This window comes from Alligator mississippiensis, chromosome 13, assembly GCF_030867095.1.
Source record: "Alligator mississippiensis isolate rAllMis1 chromosome 13, rAllMis1, whole genome shotgun sequence".
Lineage (NCBI taxonomy): Eukaryota > Metazoa > Chordata > Crocodylia > Alligatoridae > Alligator > Alligator mississippiensis.
Window position 1 is genome coordinate 16,428,144 of NC_081836.1, and position 9,457 is coordinate 16,437,600.

At 48.9% G+C, this 9,457-nt stretch overlaps 1 long non-coding RNA gene across 1 annotated transcript; it reads left to right on the plus strand.

Annotated features, from left to right (window-relative positions):
- Nucleotides 1-996: 996 nt before the first annotated feature.
- LOC132244639 (uncharacterized) lies at nucleotides 997-9,008 on the plus strand. Its single transcript, XR_009456321.1, has 2 exons — nucleotides 997-1,852; nucleotides 4,983-9,008. It is a non-coding gene; the product is annotated as an uncharacterized LOC132244639 (long non-coding RNA).
- Nucleotides 9,009-9,457: the final 449 nt, after the last annotated feature.

The following is a 9,457-nucleotide window of genomic DNA, read 5'->3' on the forward strand; positions in this document are numbered from 1 at the left end:
TTGCGCATTTTTAGCAGTCACATCTGGGAAGACATCAGTCCAGCTGTTCAGCTGCATCAGCTGCTGCTCTTTTAAAGAGGGGAAATAAATGAGGTGGAGAGGGAAGGATGACCCCTTTCTGGGAAGCAGTGTAGAGCCTCACACAGGCAGCAAGCTGCCTTCACTTCTGCAGACCTGAGCAAAAAAAAAGCAACATGCTGCTTAAATTGAGCCAGGAAAATATCTCTTGAAGATCCCAAGAAGCACCAAAACTGCACATCATAAAGATTATAGACTATGATTCAAACCTTGAGAACATCTTTCCATTACTACTATGGGAGCTTGCAGGAGGAGGGAGAAAGAAGCCAGGCCAAGCACCAGATCCTGCCCAGGAAAGATAAGTGATCCAGTTGCCTGTACCTTTGGTTTACCTTTGGTTTAGGTGACTGTTTGTTCGTTTGGTGGGGGGGGTGCTCTGAGAAGCTGTGAGTGAGTGCTGACCTCTGAGTGAGTGTTGATTGCTGTGTGATTGCTGCCTGGACCTGAGTCAGCCCAGGCCCAGAAGGGTATAAAAGGAGACTTCCCAGGTGACCAGGGAGCCTGTGAGCAGGGAGCCAGCGAACAGGGACTACCAAAAGGGGAGCCGTTTGCAGGCAGTTTGCGGGTAGGCGTACACACTGTGTAGGAATACACAGGAGTTTCTGACAGACTTCAGGTAAGTGAATGAGGAGCGGGTTACCATTGGGGTGGTGACACGGAGCGCAGCCAGGGACCCTGTCCTGCTGCTACCTCTGGCCCGGAGCTCCTGTGAGACCTCCATCCAGACAGGCTCCTGGATAGGTCAGCAGTGCCCTGGCCCCCTCTCTGCGGGAGTTGCCTGGCCAGACCTCTGAGGCCTGGGGGTAGCGTGGGGGCTGGGGCTTCCCTTGCCCGTCACACATGTGCCCGGATTGAGGCCCTGGACGGGCAGGTGAGGGAACTCCAGGCAGAAGTGAGCAGGCTTCAGGGGATCAGGGCTGCAGAGGATGAGATTGATGGATACTTTCATTCTCTGCAGGACCAGACACCTAGTGCAGAGACATCCCGGGAGAGTCTCAGGACAGGCCCAGGGTCACCTCCAGAGCTAGACAGCGTGCAGCTGTGACTGCTTCCCCAGCACAACTGGGGAACAGATACGAAGCTCTGGCAGCACTGGAAGATGATGCAGCAGAGGAAGCCACAGGGGAAGACACGTCTGCAACAAACACCAAGCAGGCTGAGTGACAACTGAGCAGCCACAGGAAGAGATGCCGGGTCATTGTGGTGGGTGACTCCTTCCTGAGAGGCACGGAGGGGCCTATATGTCAACCGGATCCCATGGCACAAGAGGTTTGCTGCCTACCCAGAGCCAGGATCTGGGACATCACTGTGAGGATTCCTGACCTCATCCGGCTGTCTGATTACTATCCCATGGTCCTTGTCCATGTGGGCACAAATGATGCGGCCACGAGTAGTCTGGACAGTGTCATGAGTGACTACAGAGCTCTGGGGGCCTAGGAATGGGGGCACAGGTGGTCTTCTCATCCATCCTTCCAGTCAGCAGTCTGTCAGCATCAGGACTCCTGCATCAGGGAAGTTAACCTGTGGCTCTGGAGTTGGTGCCATCATGGAGGTTTTGGCTTCTACAACCATGATGCGCACTTCCATGAGAGGCATCCTGGGATGAGATGGTCTTCAACTCTCTTCTAAAGAGTCTGCTTTCTTACAGGTTGGCTGATATCTTATGAAGGGCTTTAAACTAGGTTCATCAGAGGATGGGGAAGCAGAGGATAAGGAGAACCTAGGATCAGCGAGCCACGAGCAATGCACTGGATCAGCCCAAGTAAGCAGTAAGGTAAGCACTAAGGGGCCTAATAGACATCAGGACAGGGGGGTACCAAGGGCACCCATTGTGGGGGCTTAAATCATAGTATCATAGTAGTTGGGGTCAGGAGGGACCTGAACTGATCATCTAGCCTGACCCCCTGCCACAGGCAAGAATGAATGCTGGGTTCACAAGACCCCAGACAGGTGATCGCCCAACCTCCTCTTCAATCTGCCCAAGGTAGGGGTGAGGACCACTTCCCTGGGAAGTTGGTTCCAGATTTTGGCCACCCTAACTGTAAAATATTGCCTTCCGATCTCTAACCTAAACCTATTCTCCATCAGCTTATGACCATTGTTCCTTGTCACCCCAGGGGATGCTGGGAAGAAAAGGGCTCTGCCTATTTGCTGTTGATCTCCCCTGATGAGCTTGTAGGCAGCCACCAGGTCCCCCCTCAGCCTCCTCTTGCTGAGGCTGAACAGGTTCAGGTCCTTCAGTCTCTCCTTGTAGGGCCTGTCCTGCTGCCCTCTCACCAAGCGGGTGGCCTTTGTCTGAACCCTCTCCAGGCTGGCCACATCCCTTTTGAAGTGCGGCACCCAGTACTGGACGCAGTACTCCAACTGTGGCCTAACCAAAGTCGCATAGAGGGGGAGGATCACCTCTCTGGACCGGCTTGAGATGCACCTTTGGATGCATGACAAGGTATGGTTGGCCTTGCTGGCTGTGGTCTGGCACTGGCGGCTCGTGTTCATCTTGGAGTCAATAATGACTCCAAGATCCCTTTCCGGCTCTGTGTTTTCAAGAAGGGAACTCCCCAGCCTGTATGAATGCTGTGAATTCCTTTTCCCAAGGTGCAGCACCCTGCATTTGTCTACATTGAACCCTATCGTATTCTCTTCTGCCCACTTTTGTAGTCTGTCTAAATCTAGTTGCAGCCTCTCTCTCCCTTCAAGTGTGTCCACCTTGCCCCACATCTTAGTGTCATCAGCAAACTTGGACAGTGTGCTTTCCACCCCCTCATCCAAGTTGCTGATGAAGATGTTAAATAGTGCGGGCCTGAGGACTGAGCCCTGGGGTACCCCACTGCTCACATCTTGCCAGATTGAGTACAGCCCTTCCACCACTACTCTCTGGGTGCACCCCATCAGTCAATTTTTTACCCATCCAACTGTGTAGGCATCAATTGCTACACTAATGCTAGGAGCGTGGGGAACAAGCAGGAGGAACTTGCACTCCTGCTTGCAGGCAACAACTTTGACCTGGTTGGACTAACTGAAACTTGGTGGGATCCTACTCAGTATTTGGCAGTAGGCATTGAGGGTTACAGGTTGTACAGATGGGACAGAGTGGGGAAAAAGGTGTGTGTGTGGGGGAGTTGTTGCTCTCTATATTAAGGAACAATAAACATCCTCTGTAATCAAGATGGGATCAGAGGAAGGCCAAACTGAGGTACTGTGGGTCAGAATACAAGGGAGTCGGGTGGGGGAAAGGGACTTGGTAGTGGGGGTCTACTATAGATTGCCACACCAGGAGGATGAGCTAGACCTGTAATTCTCCAGACAGTTCTCGGAGGCCCTACGGTCAAGAGATATGGTTGTCATGGGTGACCTAAACTACCCTGACATCTGCTGGGAGAAGCAGTCAGCCAAATCTAACTGCTCACGTAGGTTCTTAACCTGTATAGAGGACCTCCATCTAACGCAGGGGGGTAGCTACCAAGAAGGAGTATACAAAAAAATTAAGGACAACAAAAAGTCCTTTTTCAGGTATACCGGGAGCAAAAGGAAGGCTCAGGGTAGCATAGGACCCCTACAGGACAAGCTAGGGCAATTGGTGACAGAGAGGGGGGACAAAGCTGAGCTCTTCAATGAGTTCTTTGTATCTGTCTTCCTAAACACAGACCAAGACCAATCTCCTAATTGGATCATAGATAGACATAGGAGGGACACGAGCCCACCAACTGTTAGTACAGACTTAGTGTAGGGGCACTTGGAGGGGCTGGATGTGTTCAAATTAGCGGGCCCGGATGAACTTCATCCAAGGGTGCTGAAGGAATTGGCCAGAATCATAGCAGAGCTGCTGGCATGGCTGTTTGAGCACTCATGGTCCCAGAGGACTGGAAAAGGTCCAATGTGGTCCCTATTTTCAAGAAGAGGAGGAGCAAGGAACCAGGAAACTATAGGCTAGTTTCAACTCTATCCTTGGGAAAACTCTGTTTAAAAATCATTAAGGATCACATTTGTAGGAGTCCAGCAGGGAAAATAATGCTGAAAGGAAATCAGCATGGATTCATTCCAGGTAGATCCTTCCTGACTAACCTTGTTTCTTTTTATGACCAGGTCACAAAATGCTTAGACGCAGGAGTCAAGGTAGATGTCATCTACCTAGACTTTAAGAAGGCCTTGGATATGGTATCTCATTCTCTCCTCATAAATAAACTGACAGGCTGTGATGTAGATGATTACATGGTCAGGTGGGTGGCAAATTGGCTTAGGGGTCACACTCAGAGAGTGGTGGTGGATGGGTTTATATCAACCTGGAAAGATGTGGGCAGTGGAGTCCTGCAAGGCTCGGTCCTTGGACCGGTGCTATTCAGTGTCTTCATCAGCAACTTGGACAAGGGTGTGGAGAGCACCCTGTCCAAGTTTGCAGATGATACCAAATTATGGTGCAGTGCTAACACATCAGAGGGTAGAGAACGGATTCAGGTGGATCTGGACAGGTTGGAAAAATGGGCAGAACGAAATAGGATGAAGTTCAACAAAGACAAGTGCAAAGTGCTGCACCTGGGCAAAAAGAATCACCAGCACACTTACAGGCTGGGAGAAGATCTTCTCAGCAGCACAGCAGCGGAAAGGGATCTTGGAGTCATAGCTGACTCCAAGATGAACACGAGTCATCAATGTGATGAAGTCTTACCTGCAGGGAGCTGTGGGAGCTGCTGTTCTCCACTCTGCCTGGCTGCACTGCTGGCCACATGCATGTATGTGTGTGCACATACATGTGGCCCCCTGCCTTTAATCACCCTCCGCCTGCTCCCCCCAGCCCCAAGCAGCCCCTTGCAGGCTGGAACCATGCCATCCTGCAAGAGAAAACCTGCAGTTTCCTAGTTTTTTATTCTTATAGGAGAAAATCCACATTTTTCTGTGTTTTTCCACAGGAAACAGAAAACCGAGGTCCCTGCTGAGCAGAATATCTAGAATAAAACTGCTTGGACAGAGCCCAAATCCAGAGCTTGGATTTCCAAAGCATCTTCTTCCTGAAGGAAGGAGGAGTCATTCTCAGGGTACTTTAAAAGCTGTGCATTCGGGAGTCACTTCACCATTGAAACACAGCCGGTGCTGGGGTAACGTACAGTGGCTTTTTACCAGCATATGACCACGCTGAGTTGCATTCTTATTTAGGACCAGAAGTAGAGACCTGGCCTGAGAAAGAAACAGAAGGAGGTTTTATGCAGCGTTGGAAATAGTGGAGTTTGTCTCACCGCCCTGCAGCTCCCTTCACTTTGCATGGGCAGTGAAAGGAGACCGCAACCTGTCTCAGAATGAAATCTGACCAAGCAAAGAAAACCATGCCTGGCTTTCAGGAATTAGCCACCACCTAAACTGAAACCGCCAGGCTCTTGGGAAGCTTGTTCTGACAGCACATAGCAGTTGAGCAGGCTGTGGAGTGACCTGTCAAGAGGAATGAGCAATGGTGGAAGCACTCTGGGAAAGGCCAGGCTGGTGGGCAGGCCTAGACCTTTCAATAACATTATTCTGCAGGGGGACAGGCAGCCCAGCCTGGGATGTCTCTTCCAAGTCTCAGCACTATGAATCATGCCGGCAGACCAAACCTCACAGACAGCGCAAGCCAGCCTCAGAGAGGGGAATGTGAAGGATGAAAAGAAAGGTGATGATGGGAGAGGAGGGGCAGGTGGATTTGAGGTGTGGGCTAATGGACTGCAGGGCGCCCAGCCTGCAGGTCCAGTATCTCCCGGTAGATGAGACATTTTCCTTTGAATGTCATTCGTTGGCCTGTGTGAAATGGTGGATGAGATTTGGCCCACAGTGGCTGAATCCAAGCCAGCATTGCAATATTCTTAGGTAATCGAGTGGAGTGGTTTGTGACAGGCAAATGTTAATTCCTCCAAAGGGGACAATCTACCAGCCAGCAATAAGGCTGGTGTTATTGTACAGCTCAGAGTATTGGGCAATGAAGAGAAAAGCAGTTGTCCATGATGAAGGTGAGGGAGTTGAGGATGTTGAGGGAGATTTGTAGAGTCAAAGTTGGCAGAAAGACCATGAGGGAACTAAGGAAGTGTGGCCAGAGGCAATGGTGACCCCTGATAGAGGAATAGCTGAGTGAGAGCAGACTGAGAGAGTTTGGGCACATAGACAAAAGGCTGGAGGAGGAGGTGGGAGAAAAAGGTCCAGCAGGGGAGTCAGGGGCAGGAGAAAGAGGGGAAGAGCTGTGAGGACATGGTGTGGGTATATAAAACCACACCTGAGAAGGGATGGCAAGGGACAGAAATCTGTGAAGAACAAGGATCCATGGAGATGATCCCATTGAATGGGGGCATGCTCGGAAGAAGAGGAAGAATAAGACTTGTTATTATTGTCTATTATTTGTGTTACCATAGTGCCAAGGGGCCAGATATTGTAAAAACAAAATAAATGAGCTCTTTAGACTGGATAGCTCACTGGGCAATTAAAACAAGGTGGAAGAAGTTGGGGGTGGGGTGTTGGAAGAGGGACAGAGACACTGAGGAAAGGTTCAAAAAGGAAGGGAATGAAAAGGAAGAAGCGGATTACTTCTAATGTGGTGTAAATGCCTTATATCATTGCAAAATAACCTGGCCAGAGCAGAAACCAGCCCCACAGCCCTTGCGGCACTGCGAGAGCCATTGCCCCAGGGAGGGCCTCCCCAGGGCAGCACAAATGCTTAGCACAAGCATAACAAATGAATGTCTCATGGACTGCGCTGAGGAGAGCAGAGCTCATCCATTTAAGCCTCATTAGCAGTTAGGATTTTGTAACAAAACCCTGGGAAAAAAAAATGCTATTGCTGTAATTTCTCCTGCTCTGATATTCCAGTCAGGTTGAAAACAATGCACACGAATAACCCCCAAGTGAACATCTGGGGGAAGGTGAAGTTCAAACTGCAGCTGAACCAAGCTGGCCCAGCGAGAAACCCTTAATAATGCAGGAGCAATTTACCAGCGCTTCCCATCGACGTTCTCCTGGCAGCAGACTCAGCACTGGGAGTGACACTTGTAGTCTGGAAATTAAGAGTTGCTCAAGTAAACAGTCCTTGCAGCCTCTTGGGATGCGGTGAGAAGGGCAATAAAGGTAAAGACCAGCAACATTCAGGAGCTAGAGAAAATCTGCTTCATACAGGAGCACAGTTTCCACTGGAGGAGGGTACTCCCTGCGGCCACTTCATGCAGGGCACGCTGCTGTCCACCTGTCTGGCTGCTCCTGACTGCGACGCAGCACTGAGCTGACTGTGCTGAGTGTACACAGCCTAATATCTCCCAAAGTTATTTATTCCAGGAGTTTCTCTGCAAGATTTATCTCTCTGGCAGATGGGAAAGGGGTTTTGTGCAGTTAACAATAAATAGAAATGTCAGGCTAATAAAAGCCAAAATATTTATTTTAACAGTTGGAAGCCTGCTATGTGGCATGCTGGTGTATATCATGGCATGCATAATGGAGGAGTCTTTGCATTCATTCCTCACACTGCTAAGTTGTGTTGCCCATCTTCAGATTGCCAGCGTTATATAGTCTTGTTGACTGTTTTGAGGCCTTTCCAGCTGATCATTTTTCTTGAGACAGGAACAAGTGTTTGCGCTGATGGCTTCCCCGGAGTCTACTGCCGCATGCAGAGAAAATCTGTCTTGCCTGAGAAGGGCATTCACACCATGACAGGTTGGCCAAAAAGCCAAATGACTGCTGTTGTTGCAGTCAAGGAGAGAAGTCCTTGCCATAGATAGCAAAGGGCTAAAAGCCTGATGTGTGGCTTGTGGGGGGTGAAGGACAGTTTCTTTCAGTTCTTGGTCCAAACACACCAAACCTCTTCCACCACCAGTCAAGCTCTAACCTCACCGAGATAACTGATAGCAAGCCACATTCCTTCTGCTGCTGCTAGGGTTGGATCAGACCATCCAGGTCCATGTGATGCGTTTCTCTTAGTAGCAAATATCTGTTGCAAGGCTAAGGCGATGGCATGTTGCAAAAGTAGATGCAATAATGGTTTCTCTCAGACTCTCCCAGGGTGGAATAGGCTCACACTTGGGTGCTGAAGTTTACCATTAAGGTTGTCAAATAATTTGTATCAGTTAATAGATTTGTTTTTAAACTGATGCCAATATGATTGTATTGCTGCTGCAGTGAGTTTCAGAAAAGGGAAGCTGTGTGCACTGGAAAGCAAAAGCACCAGGAAATTTGGAATATATTTAATAGAGTTATCTGAGAAAGAATGTCATTGGCACTGGGTCAACACCAACTCATGGAAATCACTGGGGCTCAGGGCAGGTGCTGCAGCTTACTGGACCCGTGCCCTGTTCACTGACCTGCAGGACCGTAGTCCAAAATGGCAAAATGAAATGGAAGGGAATGATACTGTTTTACCTGTATCCTTAATACCCTTTCGCTTTCCCCTGCACTGTCTGACCTTTGCCATGCTGCTTTCCAGAAGCAACTTTAAATTAAATGATTGTAAAGTTTCCTCTGCAACCAATCCCCTTTCCTCACAACCCAAGCTGGCTGAAGGCACAGAACACCAACATGCAAAATCCCCCTGATTACAGAGCCAGGCAGACAGGCAAGCTGGGGAAATCACGCCTGACATTGGGCAGAGCCTGACTACACCTTCTTGCCTCTTAGTGCACTGGAATATGCAAATATTAATAATACCATGTCCTGTAATGTGATTTGTGGTATGTGCTTGTGTTATAATTATTGCAATAAGTGGAATGTGTAAGTTTAGAATTGTGATGTCAGGATGCTCTTGCTTGCGCGTGTCCAACTCAACCCTTAGCTCAGGAATGCAAGTTTCCTAAGAGAAATGTGTTGTCCCTCCTGTGCTGGCATCCCACCTGGCAGCACCTTGATACCTGTCTGTCTCTCTCAGGAGGAGTTTATGGGATCCTAGATAACGTATGTCATCAGCGATCCTCAATAAATCTTCATTACTGTTTGCCTCAGCTGCAGCTTCAGACATTTCTCCTCTCCCTAATAGTTCCCAAAGTGGCCATCACTCTCTCTCAGGTCAAAAAGTTAATAATATTTTATAACTGATGGATACATTCAGTTTATATTTTATTTCTCAGCCTTATGTTTTTACACAAACATCATCATCTTTTTATAGAAGAAACTTTGGGTTGAAAGAAGGACAGAGTATTTCTCAAATGAAGAGATGAAGTCTGAGACAAACAACCCAGTAGCTGATTTAGCACCAGCTGGCAAGAAATAGAAAACAAAGTTAGGAAGAAAAAACCCCAGGCTTCTAGTCTGGCCAGGGATATTTTGAAGGAGTTGGCACCTTTCATAGACTGCAAAGTACACTCCTCACTGGGTGGAAAGATTGCAGTGTGAAGTTGCACCTCAGTCCAGACCCCACAATCACTTGCTTATTTCCATCTTGGGGGAAATT